This window comes from Dromaius novaehollandiae, chromosome Z (assembly GCF_036370855.1).
Source record: "Dromaius novaehollandiae isolate bDroNov1 chromosome Z, bDroNov1.hap1, whole genome shotgun sequence".
NCBI classification, from domain to species: domain Eukaryota; kingdom Metazoa; phylum Chordata; class Aves; order Casuariiformes; family Dromaiidae; genus Dromaius; species Dromaius novaehollandiae.
The window spans coordinates 52,749,880-52,774,855 of NC_088132.1; the positions used below are offsets into that span (position 1 = coordinate 52,749,880).

The 24,976-nt window shown below is 35.9% G+C and overlaps 1 long non-coding RNA gene across 5 annotated transcripts in view; it reads left to right on the forward strand.

Moving 5' to 3' along the window:
- The window catches only part of LOC112991950 (uncharacterized), a 40,837-nt gene that overhangs the window by 4,112 nt on the left and 11,749 nt on the right, over positions 1-24,976 (forward strand). For 2 of the 5 annotated variants that reach the window (XR_010386227.1, XR_010386225.1), the window contains exons 3-6: positions 126-162; positions 892-987; positions 3,805-4,015; positions 21,668-21,710. This is a non-coding gene — a long non-coding RNA (uncharacterized LOC112991950). Of the gene's footprint in view, positions 1-125; positions 163-891; positions 988-3,804; positions 4,016-8,948; positions 9,114-21,667; positions 21,711-23,433; positions 23,453-24,976 lie in introns of those variants that run through there. The other 3 variants (XR_010386229.1, XR_010386226.1, XR_010386228.1) reach the window with 3 other exon arrangements.

Consider the following 24,976-nt stretch of genomic DNA (forward strand, 5'->3'; position numbering starts at 1 on the left):
GTGTTGCTGGGGAGGTGGAAAGGAGGGCAGAATCAGGGCAAGAACTTCAATACTGATATTTTTATTTCTTGTAACTTAAACTCTTTACATCCCTCATGTTTATATTTTCTTTTCTTTCATATCAGATAAATCTGACTTCATCCCCAGAACAGTTATCATAAGGTAATCACCGAACAGCCATAATTGCTGCCTGCATATTTAATTTTAGGTCTCTGCTGTTGATTCTTCCGTTTTCATGGTACGGATTAGGAACTTTTGTTTGCATTGAAAGTTTTGTTTGTATTGAATCTCTGAATGGATGATTAGTGGTGATCCTGTTTTTAAATTCCTCCATTTTACAAGCTCGACAGTTTTCAAGTGGTATTTTTGTTAAATGACTTGCAGATTATTATTAGTTTTCAAGAACATCTTTGTCACATGAGAAATGATCTCTGTCGAACTCCAAACTCTGCCATAGCCCTTTGTCACTACTAATTTTTTCACCTATGGTATGATGTCCTCTCAAATAAGTGTTTACAAAATAAAAACTGCAGTTCAGGTGAATTAAACCCAAATAAAAAAATGTAATCCTCATTGTAATAGAAATAGTATTCTATCTTTAGTCATAATATATGTATTTAGAGGCATTCAAATTCATAAAGAAAATACTACTTGGTCAGTACCTTTATTCTTGTCTTTTATCCAAAATGCAAAAATATATATATAAAAAATACATATATATATTTTTATATATACACACAAACTAATGAACTAATTAATAGGGATTGTCATTAACGTAATTATTGGGACGTGATACCTTTCTTTTTAGTTTCTTTTGGCTGTCTTGTAAAATGGCTTAGAAAGGTTTTCTATAGTTGTTTCTCATTTTTCACTTTCTCTTTTTAATTGTAGAACAGCACCATTATACAGAGGCATAGATTTTCCCTTGTCTCACTTGACTTCAGCCTGCGTCTGGAAAAAAAATCTTTTCCTCTGACTTTGCATGGTGTAAGTTAAAAGTGTGGTACTTTCCTTCTCTCTTTTTTTTTGAGCCCTTTGTGCACATAGCAAATTTTTTCTGTCTTGGGAACAAACTGATATTACAGTTTGATGCTCAGCCTCATCACAACATTTCTTTGAGTCTGAAATCTTACATTAGTTAGAACATTGAGGCTCAAAATCTTTCCTTCTCAGCAAATCCTGTTACTCACTGATCTGAGTGTGGCCATACTTTATGCAGTCTATCCCAGTCTTGAACATTGGTGAATTTTTTTTTCCTTTCTTATTTGTACATCTTGGCAGATTTGTTCTAACCTGTTTGTGCCACAGTTTTCTTGAGAATTGGCTTTGGAAAACATAAAATTTCTGTGGCATACAATTTAAATGTTGTAAAGAGCTTACTGGTTTAAACAAAGAGTAATTATTTTACTGTTTTCTTTTTTAAATTCAATTCTTTCATTTGAGTGTAATACACTTGTGTCAGTGTGTATGTTCTTATCCTTAGTTATTTCCACATTACCACTGAATTTTTAAAATACTGGCTATTTGTTATATTTCTAGTTTTAGACTATTTTCTATCTCCTGAGATCTAGAATGGTTGTTTTTGACATGTCTGTGGAAACATATGATACTCGTCTGAATGAATGTTCATCTTGGATGATATAAAATATAGTATATCAGGAAATGAATTATTCTAAAACATCTATTTTAAGTAAGAACAACAACATTCAGTAGCAGTCTGTTTGGAGGCATTGCACAGTCTCGTGGCTGCACGTTGGGCCTTGCTAACAGAGTCAGAAGCTTTGCTTGCTGCTGCTCTTTGCCTGGTAAATCTCTATCTGACTTTTTGTTCTTTCAGACCTTCTAAAAATACAGTTATGGCAACAAAGCAGACAATATTTTTTTCCCTTGAATTCTAAGAGCTGAGAAAGTGCATCTGTAAAGGCTAATACCAGTAAGAGTATACATGGCATAAGAGAGTACAAAAATGAAGTTGTGTACGATAAAAACAATGAAATTGTGTATCAGATTTCATCAAGTTTTCCTGTGGCCAAATACTTTGCTATAATTTCTATATGTGTCTGAGAAAATACATATTCATTGACGGCCATGCAACAGCTTTTTACCACTTGGCAGGATTTTGCCTTTTAACAGCCACTGTGGTTAGACTCTTAGACCCATTGTACATGCTAGATTTAGACTGATGTTCTAGCACTTCACATGAACCCCCTGCAGTAGGTGTTTTAAAAATAGACATAGATAATGAAAACTTCACTGGTTTGTGTATTTAGAACTGGGGAGGTATTTAGAGCTGGGGAGGTGGAAAGAAGTGTGCTGTAATTTGTTACTCCTTTAATAACTGTCACCTTGTATCTGGCAAAAATATATTAACAAAAGCAATACAGTTGTGAGATCAAGCTTATTAGTTCAGACATAGCACTGTCAAAAGCAGCTACACTGCCCAAAAGCTGTGCTGCTTTTTCCTCAAAGCACTGTGCTGTGCCGTATGGCATGTATACAGGCTTGGGTCAGTACTAACTTGAAGATGTCAGTATTATGTTTTAATTAACTGGCAAATCTAAAAATTCATGAACTAGTCTAGAGATTGTCAGTCTTAATTCACAGTTCTTTAATTTCCATTCTATATTTTTGCATATATTTAAATATGAGAGAGACCTGTCTATTTATGCTTGTGTATACTTATAATTTATTTATTGAAATATGCACATAAAGCCAGTGTGGATTCTCTCCTGAGCCTATATGTATTGAGAGACTCCATTTATAGACCTTTTGAGCAATTGTATTATTTTTTAAGTTACGTTAAAAAATCCTCTTTTTCAGAAGCTGATCTGGGATTTATTACATATTTTCCATAATAAAAGACAAAAAATGATTTAGGAAGGACAAACATTTTCCCTTTGGGAATTTGACAGTATTTCACACATAATAATTTTCTCTGCTTAGTTAATTACAGGCCACTTCCAAAAAGATTCTCATTAATGAATGCCCTTAGGTTTGTGCTTCATGTAACTGACTTTGTTGATGGACAAAAATTTGCACAGAGATGAACATCTTTGTAGTTTTGCAGCTGTTTAGGTATCCTTTGGATGTTTGTAGAGAGGCTTTTATGGGAGCTGGAGAAAGGAGAAAAGTTTGATAAGAATGAACAAACAGGAAAATGTGAATACACTCATACTACCTACAGAACTTCCTCTGAGACCCATTATGTAATCTGTGTGGGATGATCCCAGCCTTGAATGCTTGGAAGACTGTCTTTCACTTCAGGCTAGAGCAATTTTTCATGCTACCCTGACACTGTTAAACAAACAGCTGATCACACTGTTGGGATTGTAGGTATATATCACTTACATTCATTTCAGTAACCTGATTTCTCACTTGGTAGTTATTAGTTGCAATGACTTAATATAACCCTCCCAAGTAAATCTTGTATTTAAATAAAGGATATTTGTGTCATAGCTAACAGGTGTCCACGTAAATTAAATGATATACATGTCCTCTAAAAATCAACAAAATAACTGTAATATGAATATTGTTTAGCAGGCTCATATTCTGCATTAATTGTAGAAATTGATATTCATGCTTCATAGAACAATCTGAGTGTAAAATCCAAATAGGGTATCTATTTCTAGATATAGCTGTAATATAAGTAACAAAAACCTATATATTGGTCTTTTCAAAGAATACTTGTTTAGTAGAGCTGATAAAATAACAATGGAAATTATTTATTTTTTAATTTTGGAATTTCACTTAAGTTTCCAGTTACCAAAAAATTGTAATCAACTCTTTTGACCTGACATTTTTCAGTGAAAGTCTTCATCAACAGTGTCACTGGAGATGAAAAACCAGGAAAGGAAATACAGTCATGAATTTGGACATAATGTGGCTGGATCTAATTTCATGTACATCGTGTAGCTAGACCTACTCTCATGGACATCAAATCTGTGTAGAGCTTTCCAGTAGTTTTGGAAGATGACTACTCATATGGTGTCATAAAAACTGTATACACCTGCTGAAGGTAAGAAACCAGTATTTGCATGTTAGGCATATACAATATATTTGCAAATTGGTAACTGTGTCTAAGGTCATATTTACACATGTAAAGTATCCATTCAGTTTATGAAGATTCCTATTTCCGTATGGGTATGTATATACTCCCATGAAACAAGTTCCTTCAAGTATTACACTGCGAGCTTAGGTGTCCTGTTCTTCTACCTACAAGGTAATTCCTATGTGGCCTCCATCCTAGGATAAGTTTTTCAGTTAATAAATGTTTTAAATTAGAAGGATGAAACAAAATGTTAAAATTCAGTGTGCTAAACCCCATTTTTAGCTATTTTTGTTACAGGATTAAGACACTATGTATTAATCAAACTGTGGAAATTATTAGGTGAAATTCTGTGGCCTATGTTGTATATTTGCTCAGACTCATACCTTTTATGACCTTTTATAATCTGTTACTCTGAATGTACTGCTCAAATTTGCTATTTATTACTGTTCCAATTATTATTCTATTTCCTGCTTATGATAGTATTTGCTTGTATGAAAGAAATTCTTTTAAGCTGGTTGCATTTCCTTGACTGACTTTGAAATCAGTTCCACAGTCATAAACTAAAGACTAGACACATGAGTAGACCATACTCTTACTTACTTACTGTGTGGTGTAACTCATTCCAGAGTAAATTAAATATGACCCAGCAGTTACTTTACTGGATTTTAACTGATTTTGGATCAAATGCTAAGTGGTATTAAACAGGAGATCACTAGCTGTCATTCCACTGTTCTCTTTGAGTTTAAATGAGAGATACCTGAAGAACTAATGGCAGTAGTGAAATCACTGCTGAACCTAATTACTTTAAAAGGGACAGAAAATTACTTTAAAAGGGACAGAAGTCTGCTATATATGCTTCAACACAACATTCTTCATGGTTGGGAAGATAGGATATTCAAATAGCATCTGATGTATGGCATCTGCTAAATGTAGACAGTTATTTTAGCAGCAGCTAACAGTTAGTTATAAATAAAATTAATTACACTTGACATTTAAATTATAACTTCTATGTACAATTTATATTTAATCTAAGATTTTGCCAAGATATGCTGGTATATAGTTTATTTGCTGCTTTCAGCTTCCATAAGTGTCTTTGCAACTTTCATTGACATAGTGTAATTTGCAGTGATACTAATTTCCTCATAATCAGTGATTACACATGGATTTTGATATATGTGTGTATATACATATAATCGTGAAATGTGCAACTATTTAGAGAAATATTTTCATCGCAGAGTATATAACAGGAATGCACAAAGCTACAGCCTCTATTTTTTTCCCTATGAATAGCGGTACCTGCATAGAATTTGTTACAGGGGCAAGGTCTAGTCAGCACTAGCACAGCAAATGGAAAATAGAGGAGGTTAAGTACTAAAACCCTTTTATTCCAGCTAACGAGAAGTTTCAGTGTACCAAGTTAGAATGAATTTGTACGCCAAGGATCAAATCTTTCTGGGTGGATAACAGTGGGTGAAGAGGACAGAGGATTCTCTGTTAACATTCTTTTTTTTTTTTTAAGTCTGCTTTTTCTAAAGTGCATGCTGTCATTCAATTAGAAATTAAGTTAGGGTAGTTTTATGGCTCATGTCACACATGACTTAGATTAGATGGTTGTGGTAGTCTTTTGTGGCTCTGCAAATTTAGGACAATTTGCTGGGGTGTGGTTCACATGGTGGAGGAGGAGGCTTCTAGAGTCTCCTCCTTTATACGCACAAGGAATAAGCATATCCACAGTCTCTCATTCAAGAGGGTATAGAGGCTACATGATGAAATGTGCTACTTTATGTAACACTAAGAAAACATTTTAATAATAACACAAGAAGAAGAGGAAGCAGGTGATCTAGATATAGTCCAGTTGATATTCTGAGAGGCTTTGCTTTCTGAGAAAAGGAGCTTGCATCTGAAAGAGTATTATGAGCTAAAGGTAACTCTGCATTTGGTGGTTAGAGGAGAGTCAATGAAGCTCTCAGTGGACATTCAGTATCTCTCTAATACTGAAGGAGGTTTTCCTCTGGGGCTGGTGAGACAAGCTCTAGCTTATTTTAAACAGAGCTGCAGTAAATCAGAAGCTGTTTTCTCTTTATGAACAAAAGGACCTGGCTTGTGGCTAAATTCATGCAGTATGATAGTCAGCAATTCCAAAGTGAATAAAGTCAGGTTGGCAAGTTTCAGACAAGGCTTAAGCATCACTTTTTATTGGAATTGGAGCTGGCAGTGAGGATGGGTCTTCACTGGTGCATACTTATCTAGGCTTTTGAGCCTACTATTGCTGCTGCATTCAAAATGCACAGAACTATTGAGAGATTAGGTCATGTCAGATCTGCACAAGAAAATGGAGTTGTCCCATTTCCCTAACAAAGGGTGCTTCTTAACATTCATGCTTCCAAGTTTTTGCTTCTGAGTAGGGGAATTGTGCACTGTCACATCACTTCCTACTATCACCTTGTACCCTTAATTGGCTTGCATAGCAATTTCATGCCTCAAGTTAAAGCAGATGCTAATTTAGAAAGTTACGGGCTTGTATATATGAGATGCACATGATAATGCTCCATTCTACAACTGAAGTTCAACTTACATTGCTATAACTAGAAATTCCTGTGGAGAATTTATTCTTGTGGGAATGAAGAGTAAATTGCATGTAATTTGCAAAACATAAGTTTGGTTGCAGCTGTGCTCCAAATTTTCTAGCAATTCTGCATTTGCCTTCCTGTCTTTCTTTCTCACCCTTCCAACCACTTTACTGTCCTAAGCATCCAATCTACTTATTGGTATGACCTGTAGGGAATAGGGCACATGGACATCACCAAAGCCTGACATGAGCTTCCTGTTCGAATGCTAGGGGTTGGCCACATTTTGCCTTTCTCTATCTGACGCTTCTGATATCAGCATAGCTAGCAAACATATTACTTTAGCTAGACCTGTGCCATACTTCCTCACCTGAGCTAAGATCATAGGTCTTATCAGAGTCCAGGAAGAAGGGGAAGCAAATCCTAGCCATCAGATAAAGAAAATATGGCATATTTGAGAACAGTACCTTGGCAGCAGAGAAGCAAGGTCTCAGTTGGGTTACTGTGCAGTGCCATAGCAAAAGTAAGGTGCCTGCAAGAAACTTAAAAGCAACCAAGCATTTCCATAAGCAGCAGTTTCTTTGGAATTTGTGTCATACCTTCCTATGCATCCCTACCTCCTGCATCTTCCCACATTATCAGAACCTCTTTTCTTACCTAAATACTACCTGAGAAAGATGCAGTTGTTTCTGAGCTATGTGAGGACTGTTTGGTTGAAAGCCACATGCAGACTAGTGGCAAACCAAAGAGCTCACCCTGAGGCCTTTCCCTCTGGGGGGCATAAGTTGTTTAGGGAAGTCTTTACACCTTACCCTAATTTTCCTAAAACTTAAAGAAAATTAGTTACTTCTGAGCCCTGGTAAAAACTGGGTCAACATTTGGCCAATGGCTTCAAAGGTTATTGGGGAGGATAGACATTTACACACATACATGCACGTGCACAGAGCATGGTTGCATGGATCTCATTTTCTTAGCAAGCAGGGCTAAAAAAAGACTGCCTTAGCATAGCAATGTGTTTATCAAGTGCTATAGATACTGTGGTTCATGTCTGGTGCATGCTTGTTTTTAATTATTTTGGAAATTAGTTCAGTTAATTGCTTTAACTTATTTAAAAAATTCTTCTGAATCAGTTAAATCTTAGCAAGGTACATTTTTATTAACATAAAATTTAGAAAGGCTATTTTTATCAACAGGAACTCCATCTGTGTTTCTTCAGTGTACTAAAAAAATTTCTGCAGCATGAAAACTTCATATTGGTGACACATCACATGGAGAAATTTACAAGTTACCAATATTATCAGTTCCTAAGGTGCTAAAACTCATTGAAAAACAGCAGTAATGGTACCACAAACCAAAAGGCTGCCACAAGGTGCATGAAATAATATATTTTAGATGCAAAAAGCATTCTATTAGAGCTGTAGGAACTGCTTACCTCTATCTCCCTTTCCTAAACACGTGGCTATGCCTTCCAGCAATCCAGAACATCAGCATTGTGTTGCGTGATAGTAATGCACGCTCTTGGCAAACACAGACCCAGTCCTAGAAGGAGGGTTTTCTCAGTTGTGTCATAATATGCAGTAGCACATTGGTCAGGGCCAACAGAGGGAGAAAAAGGGTGAAGGGAACTATAATCCTCCTAATCCCCCTGTTCAGTCTTTGCTTATATTTCTTGCCATATCTCCCTTAGTCTTCCTGGAGAGATACTTTTTTCTTTTACTGTTTCACTGCATGGCTAATCCTTCAATATTAAGAATTCTGTAAATGGTGAATTAAACCAGCCTCAAAAGGAAAACTAATTTTAATTCTATGCCACATCTTAATTATTTTTTAATTCAAATATAGCCCCCATGACCTATGACAGCCTTGCATTTTCCTAATTTGAAATGAAGAACAGCACATCTGTAATCAATTGTATCCTGTATTGCAAACAATCAGGCAGTCACCTGCTAATGATAATCTGTCTGAGGTAGGGAGGTTCCACAGCACAATTTTAAAGCATATGGGAAGAGAGATAGAAAGCACTGTATGTCCAGCCTTAAAAAAAAAAGAAAAAAAGAAAAAGAAAGAAAGAAAAAAAAAAAAGAAAAGGGGGAGGGGTTCTGCAGAAGATGGGAATTATTGTAGGATTTTCTTAAGTCTTTATTGCTGTGGAAGTGTAGTATTGTAGATTACTACCTTAGTGGCTGGATCCTGGAAAGCAGTGATGTTAACCATTGTTCAATATTTTATTTTGTTTTGAAAAAAGCAACAGCATAAGAGGAAATGCTAATAGAATTACTGAAAAACTGTAAGAATGTAGGAAGGTGGCTCACTAATTCAATGTCTTTCTGAAGTAAGAGATGGAAGAGAGTAAAAGGAGAAAGGAAAGGACAAAAAGACCATGAAGGAAAACACCGCAGTAGCCACGATGCTGGTAGAGAAATGACTTAAAGCAGCAAAATGGAGCCTGGTAGCCAAGAAGACCAGACAAGGAGGCAGTTAGTGGAGATGCTGAGCAGGTAAATACTGTTCTTGGAGCATATAGTCCATCTGTTCACCTTCCACCATTTTCCTTGCTGCAATCCTGCTACAGTCACAGTAGACTGCTTTTTCAAGGCTAGAGCAGTTACATATATATGTGTATGTTAATTGTAACAAAAAACATCATAGAAAGCAAATGTTGTAAATGCCTATTGTGGTGTAACTCTGTGCGTATATGAAACATCATGCTCGTTTTTCAAAATAGGTGTTCAGACGTACTTCTGGTAGGCTAAGAGAGCTAAATAAAGCATTTTCTCAGCTCTGCAGAATTTTCTCCTTTGCTTTTCAGCTGTCATGCAGGAGTCAGCATGCACTTATAATTCAAGGCAGCCTCCTGACTATAGTCACCATTTACCCTTCAGTTTCCCAAGAGCGTACTCTATCATCCTGCATCAGCTTTTGTGATGGTTATTTCTTTTCTAGTCTGATGAAAAGTTTTATCAGCCATACTGCTAGAGGAAAGGCCAAGTCTCCTGGAATAGAAGAGGGATGCTAATGCTGTTCATTTCCAAAGCATAACTTTCTCTAACAAGTCAGTATTTTTCCGTTGGAAAGAATAGGTCAGAATTTATGAAAATTACCAAATCATGGGGTTTTTAGGCAAACTTGCAATAATGCTAATAAGTCTTATTATAGTGATAACACAGACTCTACACTGCATTGAAGAAATACACCTCAGTTCCTGTGAACTCCAAGGCCTTGTATGTGTTATAAATAAAGAGAGCGTGGGTTTTATTAATTGCATAAATGCAGTTGGAGGACTCTATATTTGCAGATTCCTATTGACAAGTTGAGAAGTTGTTGAAAGCCTTACAACAGCTTTACTAGCTGCCTACAGCTCTACTGCAACAGTCCCAGAAGTAGATCTGTCTATATCAAATTGGTTAGCACCTCTTAGCAGCAGCAATCAAGGACAAAGTGCTAGTATGTGATAGTAGTTTTGAATCAATGAGGCACTTGTATTGGCTCGTTGTCTCATCGTATCTGGGTTAAATTTTGTGCAAGTCTGCGAGAAACACTTTCTATAATGTTTTTGGAATTGGACTTGAAGTTATAGAACAAAACAATCATTTGCTAGATTCTGCTAGATACTCCTCCATATGCTGTAGAGTCAATCATTATGAGATACCCACTCATGACGTTTATGTGCACTTCAGAGGAAATCCCCTCCATGTGGTAGCTATGACTCTTTATAAACACCAGCTGTTTACTTGGACTGGACCGACTAGGATTAAGTGCTTGTATAGAAGAATCACATTTTTTAAATACTCCCTCAAGTATAGATAGACCATCAGTTGAAGAAACGATGGGCAGAAATCCTAGAAAGATTTTTGGTTCAAATTATAATGACATGTCTGGCATATCTGTAATCGCTGTCAGATTAAAAAATAGATGATTAGAGTAATATCACTTGGCCTGTAATACACTTGGATAGAGTTTTAAGATTTCATCCCCCTACAGTATCTGGTACAGTGCTGAATATGTAGGCAGAATTCACCCAGTTATTTAAAAATCAATGCAACGCTTCAGGTTTACACAAAATGCATTCAGTAAAGCTCTTTCTGGGTATGATGGAATTGCCTCAAATAATGCACACAGTACCAGCTTAAACATCTCCAGGTACTTAGAAGCATGTGTACAGAAGACAGTCTCTTCTCATGCCACTTGTAATTCCACATAACTCCTCCAAGGACAGGAAAAACAATCACTGACTAAAGATGCTGAAAAAGAACTATAATGCATTCTTAGACTTACGTTTATTATAGAAGGATCATTTAGTCCCTCTAATTTAGAATTTGTTGTGTAAATGAGTTAATAATCAAAAATAAGATGATTCTTATCCTATGCATAGTATTTCTCAGATGTTAATACACAGCAACCTGGAATTTAACACATTTAAACATAAAATAATACAAAATTAACAGCAGCATAATAATCACTTATAAAAGTTATTTGGAATTCTCAAGTTTTATTTTTTTAAGTACTGTTTATTTTTTTTTTCACTGATAGAACCAATAGCTTATTTACACAGAGACAAAACAGTGAAAAATATACAATATCGCCCTATCCACTTCTGTCGGTTTGGAACGTCATCATGTTTCGCATATACACCATTCAGTATCAAAAATAAAAGATTAGACTCATGGTCACATGGCTAAGAGACTCATATAGGATAATACCAAATCTGCTACAGGAAAACAGCTCATACAAATCATATCCTTGATATGGAATTTGCCTGTAGAAGTTTCCTTTTAAACATGTGTCTACACTGTCTAAGCACTTGCAATATGCAGTTTTCTTAACCTACTTTAGGCAGTCTTTTTAGAATCTTTCTAGTTTAGAATCTATTTGTAGAACTGTATATTTCACTGTGCTCGTAGAAATGGAAGGTTAGGATGACTGTCTCACCTTAGATTTTGAGAGGCTAGAAATCTGAAGGTAGATCCTTAACACCTATTTAAGCAAAAAGATATGGAACAAAGTCTGCTTTCAGTGTTCTAGTACATACCGATTTAATTTAAGAGAGTCATTTCAATGGAACATCAGAATTAAGCAAAACTGTCAATATTGAACCACTCAAAAAGCTTTCAGGAGCACTTTAACATATTTATACCCTGTAACCTAGGATAGATACTGACTCATACTGGATTTGACTGCAGAAAATTCAGATTCTTTTGGAAAGAAATGTGTATATTCATTTGAAATAATTGCTTTTGTTTTGATTTTTGTATTGCATAGCAGCATATAGTATGTTAAAATGCTTAATGAAATACTGTGTTGGAATGAAATGTTCTGATCAATCCCAAACTCATTCTTGAATTTTCTTTCTTGGCGAATTAGAGAAAGCCAGGTTTTCATTATGATTCAGAGTGAAGCAAAATGTCAAAACCTCTCTATATTTTAGGAAATAGGTGTCACAGTCCCACCCTTAAGTAAACTGGTCACAAAAATGTATACTCAAATGAGGTAAAATTTTTGCATAAAACTGAATACAGTGTCCACTATGTTTTGCTGTCAGCTTCAGTGAATTCCACGTGTAATTTGTCTCAGTTACAGTGAATGGATGTCACCCAATTGTTCACATCCTCTGCATATATAATTGTATAGATGTTTTTTTTTTTTAGAGGATGATCAGTGCATCTCATTCAAAGAATACAAACTGTGTCGTAATATGCCATGAATATTTCTGCACGCATGTCATATTACGTTAAACTTCTATAGAAACAAAAGAAGAGAGGGTTGTGAGAAGAGTGAGGTTGTGAGGAACAGCCTGGAATACTTTCTAAACAAAAAAGAATACAAACAAATGCTCAGTGTGAACTACTGTATCACAGTCTTTCCTTCTAAAAATTAGTTTCTGTGCGAGCAGGCACCTATATGTGTATAGTGTACCATAATTGAGGTATTAGCATATCGTATGTCCATTATGATTGTTACATTTCAGAAGGAATGACTTGGAATATACTGAATTTTGGTGTCCAGACTGTCAGATAATAATGCATACATTATGTGAACTAATTAACTTAATCTGACAATGTTCTTGGAACATAAGGAAGAACTGTCTGGCTTTAATCAAACACTTCTGATGGCTGGGACGTCCTGTATTGCTTGGGTGTTTCTCCCTGCTGTTGGAGTTCTTCCATTCGCCACCAGAGGAGACTTCTGCTTATTAAGACACAGAGGATATGTTGCCCTCTGCTCCAAAGGAGCAGCAAGAAAAGCCAGTGAAGCCTATGCATGTTTGCCCTCATTTTGCACTCCTCTTTTTTGTCCTGACACTACTAACTGTTCTATCCTGATACTATGTCCTTCATTTACTGCATAGAGGTGTATCTGAACTACAAAAAGCCCCAAAGGGCTTGACCTAAAATTTGTTGGCCTGGGTGAGTAATTCATTCAACAAGAAGTGCAGAGTTTAACTATCAGAAAAGGAAGGAAACCCATGGGTCCTGTAGTTTGTCAGAAATTGCTTTGAAGAATACTCAACTCCTTTTGAGGCTTGCTGTCCAGTTCAGAAGAATGGAATTAAGCACCCATTCATCAGATATTTTATATAATGGTGCCAGGAATTCTATAAGTAATCTACAAAAATGAATTATTCAGCATTTTGGGTTTCCAAATTAGCTGAGAGACAACTGGACAGAATAAGCAATGAGTACATTTTAAACACAGAAGAGGAAAAACTACGTAAAAAGGAGAAAACTGAGGAGGAGACCACATAACTACTTTTAATCTGTATACTTCTAGTAGCACAAACTCGATTTTATAGTTTTTTGCATAATTAACTTAAAAATAACTTTCTGGTTTTGGCGTTTAAAAAATTAACTGTTTTTATAAAAAAACAATATTTCAAGTTTAGTACAGAAAGTGGGAACACTTTTTAATGACTTATTCTTGTTGCTGAAATTATTTAATATACATTAAAGCAGACATCTGAAATGTATGTTTAAGCATGCTCTCTCAGAGAAATCTGGCTACACCAAAGCAATGAGGAGGAACTTTCTATATCCTTTCTCTCTTTACATCTTGCCTGTACTAGGGATAGCTGTCAATATAGCTGCCCCCTTTCTTGGCTGCAGAGTATTTGAAATTTTAGTACAGATAAAACTTTACTGAGGAAACTAGCTCCCATGTGAAGTAGAGATGCTATATAGAGACAGCTGAGTTAGCTCTGAACAATCTGTTTATGTCTGTGTGGTATAGCTATCGCTGTGTGAAGATGCAAGCTCAAATTTTCGTAGCTACTTAGCTCAGATGGAACATCATGCTCATATAACTATATTGCTTTTGATTTAAGTTCACCTCATTGAGTGCATTTCCATGTGTAGCCATACATTTATTGTCAATGACAACGGGGATTTCTGTGAACTCTGATTTAGAAAAGGACTTTAATGTGTATGTAACTTTAATTGGGGGAGTACTTGTGCATAATGCTATGTCTCGAAGTCTCTTGTTGCTGGGGAAAGCAACACCCATAATCTTGGAGAATCAGACTCTAAGATATAAATAAATAAAGCAAGTGCACTTGCCACAGATAATTACAATATTTTGAAGTAGAATACATTATTTATTAAAAAAGGAGTTCTTTATGATGCTGCTCAACATTCCAATCCAGAAGAATCCTTCCTATGTCCAAGTATGTATATAGGTATAGAACAGGTGAGGCACACAAAACATGATAAGTTGACTGATACTGAAAAATGTTAGAGGCCTGTATAATGGTATTTGTTTTGAGATTTTTTTTTTCTGTTGGCATTTTGATACTTGTCTGACAGAACATTATCCCACAAGATCCATCTGTAGTTTTAGAGGAAGCTGTCCTTGAAGTTAGTATATTAGCTCATCCATTTATTTGGGAATCCTCTTAAATCAACCTGATAATTTTCAGTAAAAACTCAGTGTCTTGGTAATGTTATATGTGGCCTTCATTTATCAACTATTATACCATTGAACAAAGCATTATTTTTCATTGAAAACCTCACTAATTTTTTTATCTTTATGTTTATCTTTCTTCAGAATGCCACTGTGCCCTAGCTGATGAGATTGTGTTCTTTGTATTCATGCCATGCTAAAAGTTTTTTTTCTCCCTGTCCTGTATGTCCAAATGTGTTATTCACGCAATTTTAAAGGTGTTTTCTATTGACTGTAGCTCGTACACTTTCATTTGTCTATACTTCACATGTTTTTTGTTACTATAAGACTGGATCATTGTGATTATTTTTGATAGTGTCCTATAAAAGTGTGTACTATAAAAAAGGGAAACGTTCATTCATACACATCCTTAAAGTAACAGTTTGATTGCTAATCAAACAAGATGATGATTTTTCTTTCCACTCTTTGTGTTTAATGGGTTTGGGTTGGGCTATCTTGTTGCCCTTGAAAGAAAAGGGAGGGGGAAAAGTTTCCCCTCTTCCCTCTTTCAGCTCTTTATGATGTGGAAAACTTTTTTTTTTTTTTTTTCCTAAGCATGTGTTTTAACTTTGGGTTTTACTTTACAATATCAAATTGAAATATTAGTTCCTTCACAAGAGAGGAAATCTAGCCATTGAGAGAATAAAATGTGCCTAGCTTTTAACCACAGCAAGACAAGACCTAGTTCTTCTAGTGGAAAATGAAGAGAACCTCCTTCTTCTCTAGCCATTTTGGGAGGTGAAGCCCAAAGGGAAGACTGACAAGGTGATGGAAAAACAAACCACTGTAACAGCATTTCAAAAGGTTACGTTTTTTCTGTTTACAAGACCAGGCCTACAAGTTCTTTTGCTCTTCACTGTATATGCATAATTGTTCACTGAAAATGTTTCTTTGTTCCAAATTTTACTAGCAGATTTCACAAGATGGAGCAAAATACTCCAATGTAATTTTAATCAGTGTGCTTTCTTTGTTAATCTGTTATCTATGATATATATTTTGTTTATTTTCTAATATATAATACACACTCACACTCTCTTCATGGTATTGCAAGATATGGCAAAAGAAATGTCCTGGGTGGTAAGGTGAGTGATAGCTTCTAAGTATTGATGCATGTGTAGATTATCATGTAGCCTCTGTGAGAGCCATAGTCCTGTGAGATAAGAGAAAACTGAGAAATCTTGGGTCTCTTTCAAATAAATCTTTCCTTCTCTGTATGTTCCACGTTGTGTGTGGGAGGACCTGTGAGCTAATCAAACAGGGGTTCCTATACTTGCAGACATCAGGATGTCATAATTGTTTGAACTTCAATTTCCCATTTCATTTGGGTTTTTGTGTGCATTGCAAATAAGTAGTTGCAAATAGTTGCAAATAGACTTAGGCATCAAGATAAAGTATTTAGAACTTTATACATAGATAAGTAAGTATAAGCAATACAGCAGTCCTGTGTGAAAGAAAATAATTAACAAATACTTATTCTGTGAATTCTGTTAGCTGTGTGCCATGGTATCAGTTGCTGACAAGTCAGGAATATGAAGTTATATGCAAGATTTTTTGTGACAATAAGTCAAACTGAATAATTTCTGTTCTTTCTTATTATCTCATTGATTAGAGTACTTACAGGGGGAAAGAGGTGCTAGTGCTAATTTCAACTTCCTCATATCCCAGTAGCATGCATTCATCTGTTAGCAAACTAGCATATTTGACAACTCACTGAGGACTCAAATAGTGTGCCAAACAGTTTTTAATTTTTCTAACAACTGCTAAGATCCTTAAGCCCTTTAAAATCCTGTATTAAATTGTTCTTGGGTACACTCTATTTCATAGTTATGACTATGTGATTACAATTTAAGCCAGGTATGCGTGTATTTTTACATATGCATATTTACCAAAAATAAACTTTAAAGAAACACATATCAGCACTAGGAAAAGTGTTGTTTTCATTGCATACTACAATTTATTTATCTAAATTCTTGAGGATGAAAAGATTTTTTTTTGATGTTTCTCGTCTGTTTTACAGTAGAGAGATTTAGTGAGCATCCCATAACTGCATTTCCGTGAACTATATGACCATGAGATCCATATGTCAAGTGATGCAAAATACTTTATGCTCTCAAAAGATCACTGTGCTGGCAGCTGGCCTGTCAGAATATTTCCCTCTCTGTAAAATAAATTAAAAATAGTAAAGCACAAGAACAATTAAGGGAAGAAAAAAGATTCTGATAGATAATCATCTAAGTGATACTCATCTAGATTAGTCACAATATAAAATGCAGTCTGCGGTGAAATCAGTACATGATGCTATCTGATTTGTTATCAATAAGTATAAATCTGCCTGATCTCTCAGTATGCCATGGCATTAATTATGATTAGGCAAGTTTCTGTTTTTCTTGAGCTGTAAAGAAGGTGGATAAGAAAGGTCAGGCATAATGAGAAAGGGATTCCAATAGAAAGTGTGTTATTAGGAATGAAAAAAATTGCTTACCTATCTGGTGGTATGCAGGGTAGACAGTACTCTGGGAGTGAACCAAACTGTAGTGACATCATTTGGTATGTGTAAGATCCTGGTTTATACTTTGCAATGCTGAGAAAGATGTAGTGAATGATGCAAGAGACAGGAAGAACAGAAAGGAGAGTTTCATAGTGAAGACAGCTGAAAGCTTTCCTAAAAAAGGTTTCTGTCTTTGTCATAAAGACTGTAGCATTGGACTTCAGACATCTACATCTCAAATACATGTATCATGGCTTGTGATATACAAAATAGGACCTAGGCTTGAATTGCAGATGTGGTGAACGCTTGCAAGTGCAATTGAAGACAGCAGTACAGTTTCACCTGTAAAAATCTGTATATATGTTGCTGAGTACTTTGGAAAGCCATGTGTAGGCATTTCAAACTGAAGATGTGGTATGCATGGACAGTTGTGACCTCCATCTGAATACCTCAGCTCCCCATAAGTAAAATGGAAATAATACCATTTCCTTGTCTCGTGGCATAATTGTAAGAAACAGTTAGTTAATGTGTGGGAAGTACTCAGTTCTTACAGTGCTAGTAGCATTGAAAACCTCCCAGAGATATCAGAACAGCCTTTACAGCAGGGTGTAAATGGTAAGTAATATAGTAAGCAACGTAGAAAATAGTATGTGGGGGAAATATTATCAACAGCTGCTTATAGTCAGCACGGTCCATCCTATTCATGGAAAGAAGTCAAGAGCTGGGTGGGAGAGGAGGTCAGTATGATGTCATTTATGTTAAAGATTGCCTCATAATACATATGCATTAAAAAATATATTTGGAGCAGGAACCTTAATTCTTATGTTTTCTGATTCTTGAGCACTTAGTTTAACGACCTTATTGTCCTCTTGCTGTATTTTTCATGTGCAATATGAAGAGATGAATGGCAGTGCATCAATTTTTTTATCTACAGCAGTGTACAAAATGTGCAATATTAGCATATCCAGTGTTAGACTCCTTTATCACATGCATTCATGTGACTTGAGAGTGTACAAGCGCTGAATTAACCCTGTTCTTGAGAGAAGTCAGTACAGAAAAATGCATTCTCACAGGCCTAGTAACAAATAGCTGCTTTGATATTTGACTTTGAGGTTAAAGCAAGGCTTTTCTATCTTACAAAGTCATGTAATAATACATTAGTGTATTATGGTCTTCCTTCAGAGTCCAGTTCGTCTCTAAATTATGGGGAATGAATGCATGACTTTCATTCTCCAAAACTCTGTACAAGAAAGACAAGTCTCTGGTCCATATGTAAGCTATGCAATGTGAACTCTAGGACCTTTGTAACCCTGAAAACCACAAGATTTTGGATGCCCCACCAAAGAAAGTAAACTGTGATCCATTTCAATTGATCCTGCTTCTATTGAAATAAATCCATATTTGTTTGGAGTAGGCATTGTTTGTCATCATCAGAGCCTAGCACTTCCTCTGAAGTTGGAGCTTTGTCATCTTTACTTTAAGTGCTAATGCCAGGTAAGAAAGGGAATATGTACCTATTTCCTGGAGGACTAAGATTAGGGTTAAGGGGTAGAGTTAGGAGGATTTGGGAAGGAAGCAGCAAGATGAACGCATGGATGAGGGAAAAGTTCACATCCTCAGTTATGTCTGATTCCTGTTTGTTAATTCTCAGCAGTTGCATCAAAGACACTAAATACTGGACAACCAAACTAGTTATCAGTGTGTCTTAACTCTAGGTTGAATACGACATTTCATGTCTGTTGGCACTGTACATGTCACTTCCATTCTGATCCTTAAGTGCTGTAGCAAGTCCCACTGCTGAAATGAATAAGTGAAAAACAGATTCTGCCAGTCTGACATGAGTGTACGGTTCTGTTCTTCTCCCACACCTAGATGGCAATTTTGAGAAATCTACTTCATGCATTTTTGACAATACTAAGTGACTTCAGTAAGGCCCTGTATGTAAATATAGTCAAGAGGCATCATGTGGCAGTTGATAGCCTTTCCGCCATACAGAAATAACCACTTCCTTTTGAAAAGTAATTCAGAATATCTGAGTCATTAAGGGTCTGTCTCAGAATGTGATTTCCATCATGTTACTGTTTCTGTGGTTTGCTTACCATGTGAGTTATCTACATTAGTCTCTTTCTCTGCCTGTTTCACATTCATGTCCTTGCCATCTCTAGAGGAAAAAAAGATAAAATTTTGAAGCAAAGTGTCATATTTCATGAGTTGTTATAGATTTTTGTTCATTTCATTCAGTTTTATTATCTGACTTACAGGAGATGAAATTGGCACTTTCTATCTGATGACTTGACAGGGGGGAATCTGTTGTCTATACCAATAATAAAGTAAAATTAAATAAGAAAACCAAGAAACCTGTTAAGTAAATCAAATAGAGTAATTACTGACAAAAATATATTTAGCTAGCACTATGGTAGCAGAAATACTAATAGGAACTGGCGATAACAGGAAGGACAGTTCTTTTCACTTCTTCCCATGTCCCTTCGCTCCCTTCTCTTTTAGTGTTTTTAGTGTTTTAGCTGTCTCTTTTTATAGAGGCCCAATATAATTAAACAAACAAGTAATGCAGACTGAATATTTCCTACTTCTTTTTTTTTAAACTGTACAATTTATTCAACTGTTAATCTTGCTGCTATTTTCTTGCAACCGGAAACTGCTTGGATCACTTAAGGGATCATTAAGCTACTTAACAATGAGATGATACCTCTACTGAAAGATTGGAAGCAATTTTCAGAGATGTTTGTGTCCACTCGGGCTGATTAGAGGAACAGTCCACAGAGTTAAATAAAGCAGCTTCTTTGTGAGTGAGACTCATTTATGAACATTGAACTCAGTTTTCTTCTTCATTTATGCTTCTACTTACAAGTCTGAAACAGAGAAACAGTAGACCAGAAGAAGCCATAAAAGCTTGGACAAAGAACTGATACAGCTGCTGCACAATGAAAGCATATTTGAATCTCTCTGCATGGCATTCAGAAAGAAGATAAACAATAGCTTGCATAGAATTTAATTATACTGGGTAAAATTCAGCACTGGAATAACTCCCTGAAACTAATGGAGTACTTTTTTTTTTTTTTGATCCAAAGGAACATTGTTTTTACATTTTATTAAATGCAAAAATGTGATTAGTGCAATATGACATCTGAGATTTTATATCAATATAAATTAAAACATCCATATTTAGCCCTCCTTATAAAGCTACTTCATTAGTGAGACCAAATATACCTGATCTGCCTAAACAAAATAATTCCTGGGTAGACGTTTTTCCTTAAGCTTGATTAATTGTTCCTTTTCTTGCAATTGTCAGGTCAAGATTTATAACATAATTAACATGTACCAGGGTATATTTTTTTTTGTTTTGATTTTTCTTTTTTTGAATTAGTTATTGATCTGAGATATTTTTGTTACAACTAGCAAGGTATAGCTTAAGGCTTGAAGGACTATATCTCAATTAAATTAGCTTTTTTGGAACTGAGGAAAGAAAAAGGAAGAACAAAGAAAATAAAGCTTTTCCTGCCACTTGTGTTCAGAGCTATTGTTTACTCTTTTCTTTTGTATTAAATAATCCAGAAATTTCACTATATTTGTATTTAGTTATTTAAGGGCTCTGTGCCTGACTGAATTAATATTTTCCTTCAACTATATCTTCTGTTTTCTAGATCTTTCTGTTGATCATAACTAGACATGCAGATCCATTCATTGCAATGATAGACAACTGTGTTTAATCTCACTAAGTAGTTAAGGCCTAGTTTTATATTTTACCAAATGAAAGGACACTTAAGCAGATATGTTGGATTTTATAGAAAAACATGGACTTGTGGAGTATCTGACTATTACTGAGAGAATGTCTTGCGTGTAGTCAAATACAGTTGGGCAGAGTTGTGAGTAGGGATATGAAGCTGATCTTTCTGTAGCATCACTTAACTTAGCATGAAACCCCCTTAATTCTTTAGTACTTCAGTGATGGTGTCTCTCTCTTTGTCCCAGACAGAGAGAAGTTTTGCTGCATTCATTCAAAACCCTGAGAAATTAAGGACTGTCAAAGAACAGACTATAGTTCATGAATATTCTGCCTGAGAAATGTTTATGCCTCACTGTGTGTAGTAAAATTATATCACCTATCCAGTCAGATTTGGACAGCCATCTGAAATTGCATGTGACTCCTTCCAGCTATTTACCAACTAATATCAGATCACTTGGAACTTTAGTTCGGATTTGACATATTTTACCAGCTCATACCTTCAAGCTTTTATATTGCATGACATAAGTAATCAGTAGCATCTCCTGCACAATAGCTCATGTGTCTAAAGTCGACAAAGTGGTATTAACACAGCAAATAAGATTTCTTTCCTCCAACCAAAGAACAGGTGAAAACAATAAAGCAATTAGATATATCCCCAGGCTGTGTGTGAAAAGGACAATAGCAGGTGCTTTTATTATTCTCCCTTTTGGAAACATGGTATTTTGCATCAGTAGTGTACAGTATTCAAATTTACATAGTGCTCTTCTGAGAGTTAAAGGGATCTTATATAAGAGAGAAAGGCTGATATATTATGTTATTATTTAGAATACATCAAAGACCTAGGCCCCTGTTCTCACTAATATTGCTTGTTCTATTTTCATTTTTAGTTTTTCAGAAAGCCACTCAGGATGAGATGATACAGGAAAAAAAGTAAGTGCACCTATGTGGAGAAAATGTGTGCATTCTTATATATGCCTAAAATTTAAGGTAATAAATTAGCCTTATCACAGACCATTAGATCCATGGCTTAAAAATGCCCAGTGTTTATATGCTATGTAAGGATCACAGTAGATCCGAGAGAAATCGATGCTTATAACTAAGAATATTGGCTGGAGGAGGGTAAAGATTAGGACAGTCCTATCCTTGAAGATACCGTTTGCTTTGAAGAGATTGCACTAGGAAAAGGACCAAGAAGATTTTTGCCTGTATTATTGGAGCTGATATTCTGTATATTGTTTGCCTGCTTGCTTTTTCACAACTTTTCATGTTACAGCATCTGCAGTGCATTGTGTCTAAAAGTGTACTTCTTCATTGCCTTCCTTTTTGTCTTGTCTTCTATACACAGCAGTCGTTGTAAAAGGAGTATAATGAAGCACTGTTACTTGAAGTCAAATGAAGTCACGTGGTTAACAAAAGGTCATTAACTCTGTAGACAGGAGACCTAAGTGTGTTCTTGCTTATCTGCTTTGTGGCCTTCACTCAGTTGCTTCATCTTATTGGGACTCTTTGAATTCTTCAAGCTTCTGATTCTCCTTCCATCTATTGATTATTTGGACTGAGATTCTTCTGGGTGGGATTGCCCCCCTGCTGTGCTTGTACAATACCTCATACAATGCAGACTGACCTCAGTTCTCTCACAATGCAAGTTAAAAATAATAACACTTTCTCAGTCATTTGAAGGTGATTCAACACCCTTTTGGACAATTACTTGCTATGCAAGCATCTTCTGCTGTCTGGCATAGATACGGCAACCACAGTACCATCGAGCTCTGTTTATGCAGCTGCTGCTCCTTTTACACTTTGTAACAGTCTTTTCTTATCTCTCATCCGGCTATTTTACTTTCTGTATTCCTACATTTTCTAGATATACATGATGATAATATTTGATCTTTGCTTCAGAGAGCATGCAGTCAAAAAAATTACTTAAGTAAGGCATATGAGAAGGGTGGGTATTCTGATGCAGCATATGGGATGAACAAAACCTGGGCACTGACCACAAGTAGCTTAAGAAGCTTACTCCAGCCACTCTTGAGCAAATAATTTTTCATGTCTTCTTGCAGTATCAGTCTAAATTGATGATATTCTTTTGAATCTTTCAGTATACACTGTATGCTTGGACTTCAGTGACTTAAAATATGTAAATAGAAACAGCTGCATAAGGGACATGAGAGAAACATCAACCATGAGAACTTTGCTGCATAAAAATAAAGTATATTAAGGCCAAAGATTTTTCTATTAATTATTAATGAAATGGATTGCTTTGAAGAAATGCAAGTAGACAAGAGTAACAGCAAAGTCATGAATTAAATAGTGGCTTAAAAGCAGGAGTCACATAGCACTGTTGCACATGACACCTTTCCACTAAAGTTGGCTCACTTGGGAATTATAAAAGGATGATCTCTGTTCTAAAGAGAAGAAATCATGAATGGTCTAGAAGAATTACCTCATGCTCATAAATAGGGGTATGACGTCATGCACATATTGCTTCAGACTTCAGATATTTTCTTCCAAAAAAAGTTTGATCTAAGACAATCTGGTTTATGCAAAAATTGTTTATCAGTTTTAATTTGTAAGAAATAGATAGTTAGATTGTAGTGAGCTCATTTAAGAAGACTAAATGGTCATGATTACAATTAGTTGTTCTTATTCACAGAAAATCTCCATGAGTGCTAATGGCATAATGAATGGGAAGAAACAATAGAAAGAAATGAATACAGCATTTTCAGTAAATATGCCATTAATCTACAGAGTCTGTTGTCGTATCTGGTCTCCCAGTGAAGCCTTTGAAGACAGGCGAGGACAAAGATTATTCTTCTGTTTGGAGTATCTAAACTCAGTGATGTACAATCATATGGAAAATTAGAAGTTAAATGAGTTACTAAGCTGAAGGTACCATATATCTACAAGAAACTGAAACACAAGCTCTATCATAGGGAGAACTGCATTGCTGAAAACTGCTAAAACTTAGATTCCCGAGTTTCAAACCAAATAACTTCCCTGAATAAATTCTACCTTCAGGCCTATCAGATGCGGTTGAGCTCAGTTACATATAAATACATTTTTAGGTGTATGTGTGTGTATATATAGCCTTATATTTCTCTCTCTCTCTCTCTCTATATATATATATATATATATACACATATATATATATATATACAGGATTCATCTTATCTAGTTGTTTATCACAGGTATCCAGTCTACCACAGTTGTGTGAACTCTGTTTACAATCAATGGAGACACATACACAGCTCCAACAAGCAGTTCATTGCATCACAAGACAGATGTTAAAAAGGGGCGAATCACCCTTTGGAGGATATCTATTGGCAATACAGGGCACCCACACTAATTTGGAGCAAACATTCAACTTTTAGCCAGCTGAAATGAGATAAAGTGTATCCCACCGACTGTCCCCCGCAATTCTAGATAGGCTGTCCTTACTGTCAAAAAATAATGCTTTTTGTTTGTTTCTGTCTTTAACTGTTTGTTAATCTGTTGAACCGCTGGTTCAGCTTCCAGCCTCTGAATCTTGTACCGTTGCTTGCTATGTGGAAAAGCTGTCTTCTACTATATTTTGATTCAGACCTACAGGCTGTGATGAAAGTCTCACTTGGATAAGCTAAATGGAGTGCAGGCCTTTAATTATTCACGTGATTCTATATATTCTCTTCTTTCCTTCATACCACACAGGATGCCAGGACCACCAGCAACAAATCTAATGTCACCATAACCTTCCTAGTTTGTATTCTCTTGTTTAAACATTCAGGAATCACAACATATTTTTCATTTTATAGCAACATCCTGGGAGGTCCTACTTGGATTATTTATCCATCGTGATAAGCCAGTCTTGCTGTTGAAGCTTGGGGATGGCCTCTCTCAGAAACACCTGCTACTCCGCTGCTGTTAGCAATAAAGTCTGGCTATGTGGGTCATGAGGGTGACAGCTAGTAAGCTTACTTGCCACCCACACATATGTGGTAACAACCCAGCACTCTGTGGCAAATACAGGAAGGTGTGCTTGGCTTTTGCTGAAAGTAGGAGGAAGCATGTCTGTGTATTTGCCCGCCCTCATGTGAGGGTTGGGGTAGCCTGCTTCTGTAACAAAAGGAAGAGGAAGTTGCCTGAAATCTGGATATGGCCACAGTGATTGCCAAACCTGAATCCTCCTCCTGGGTATACCAAAGGAAAGAGAGTTCTTG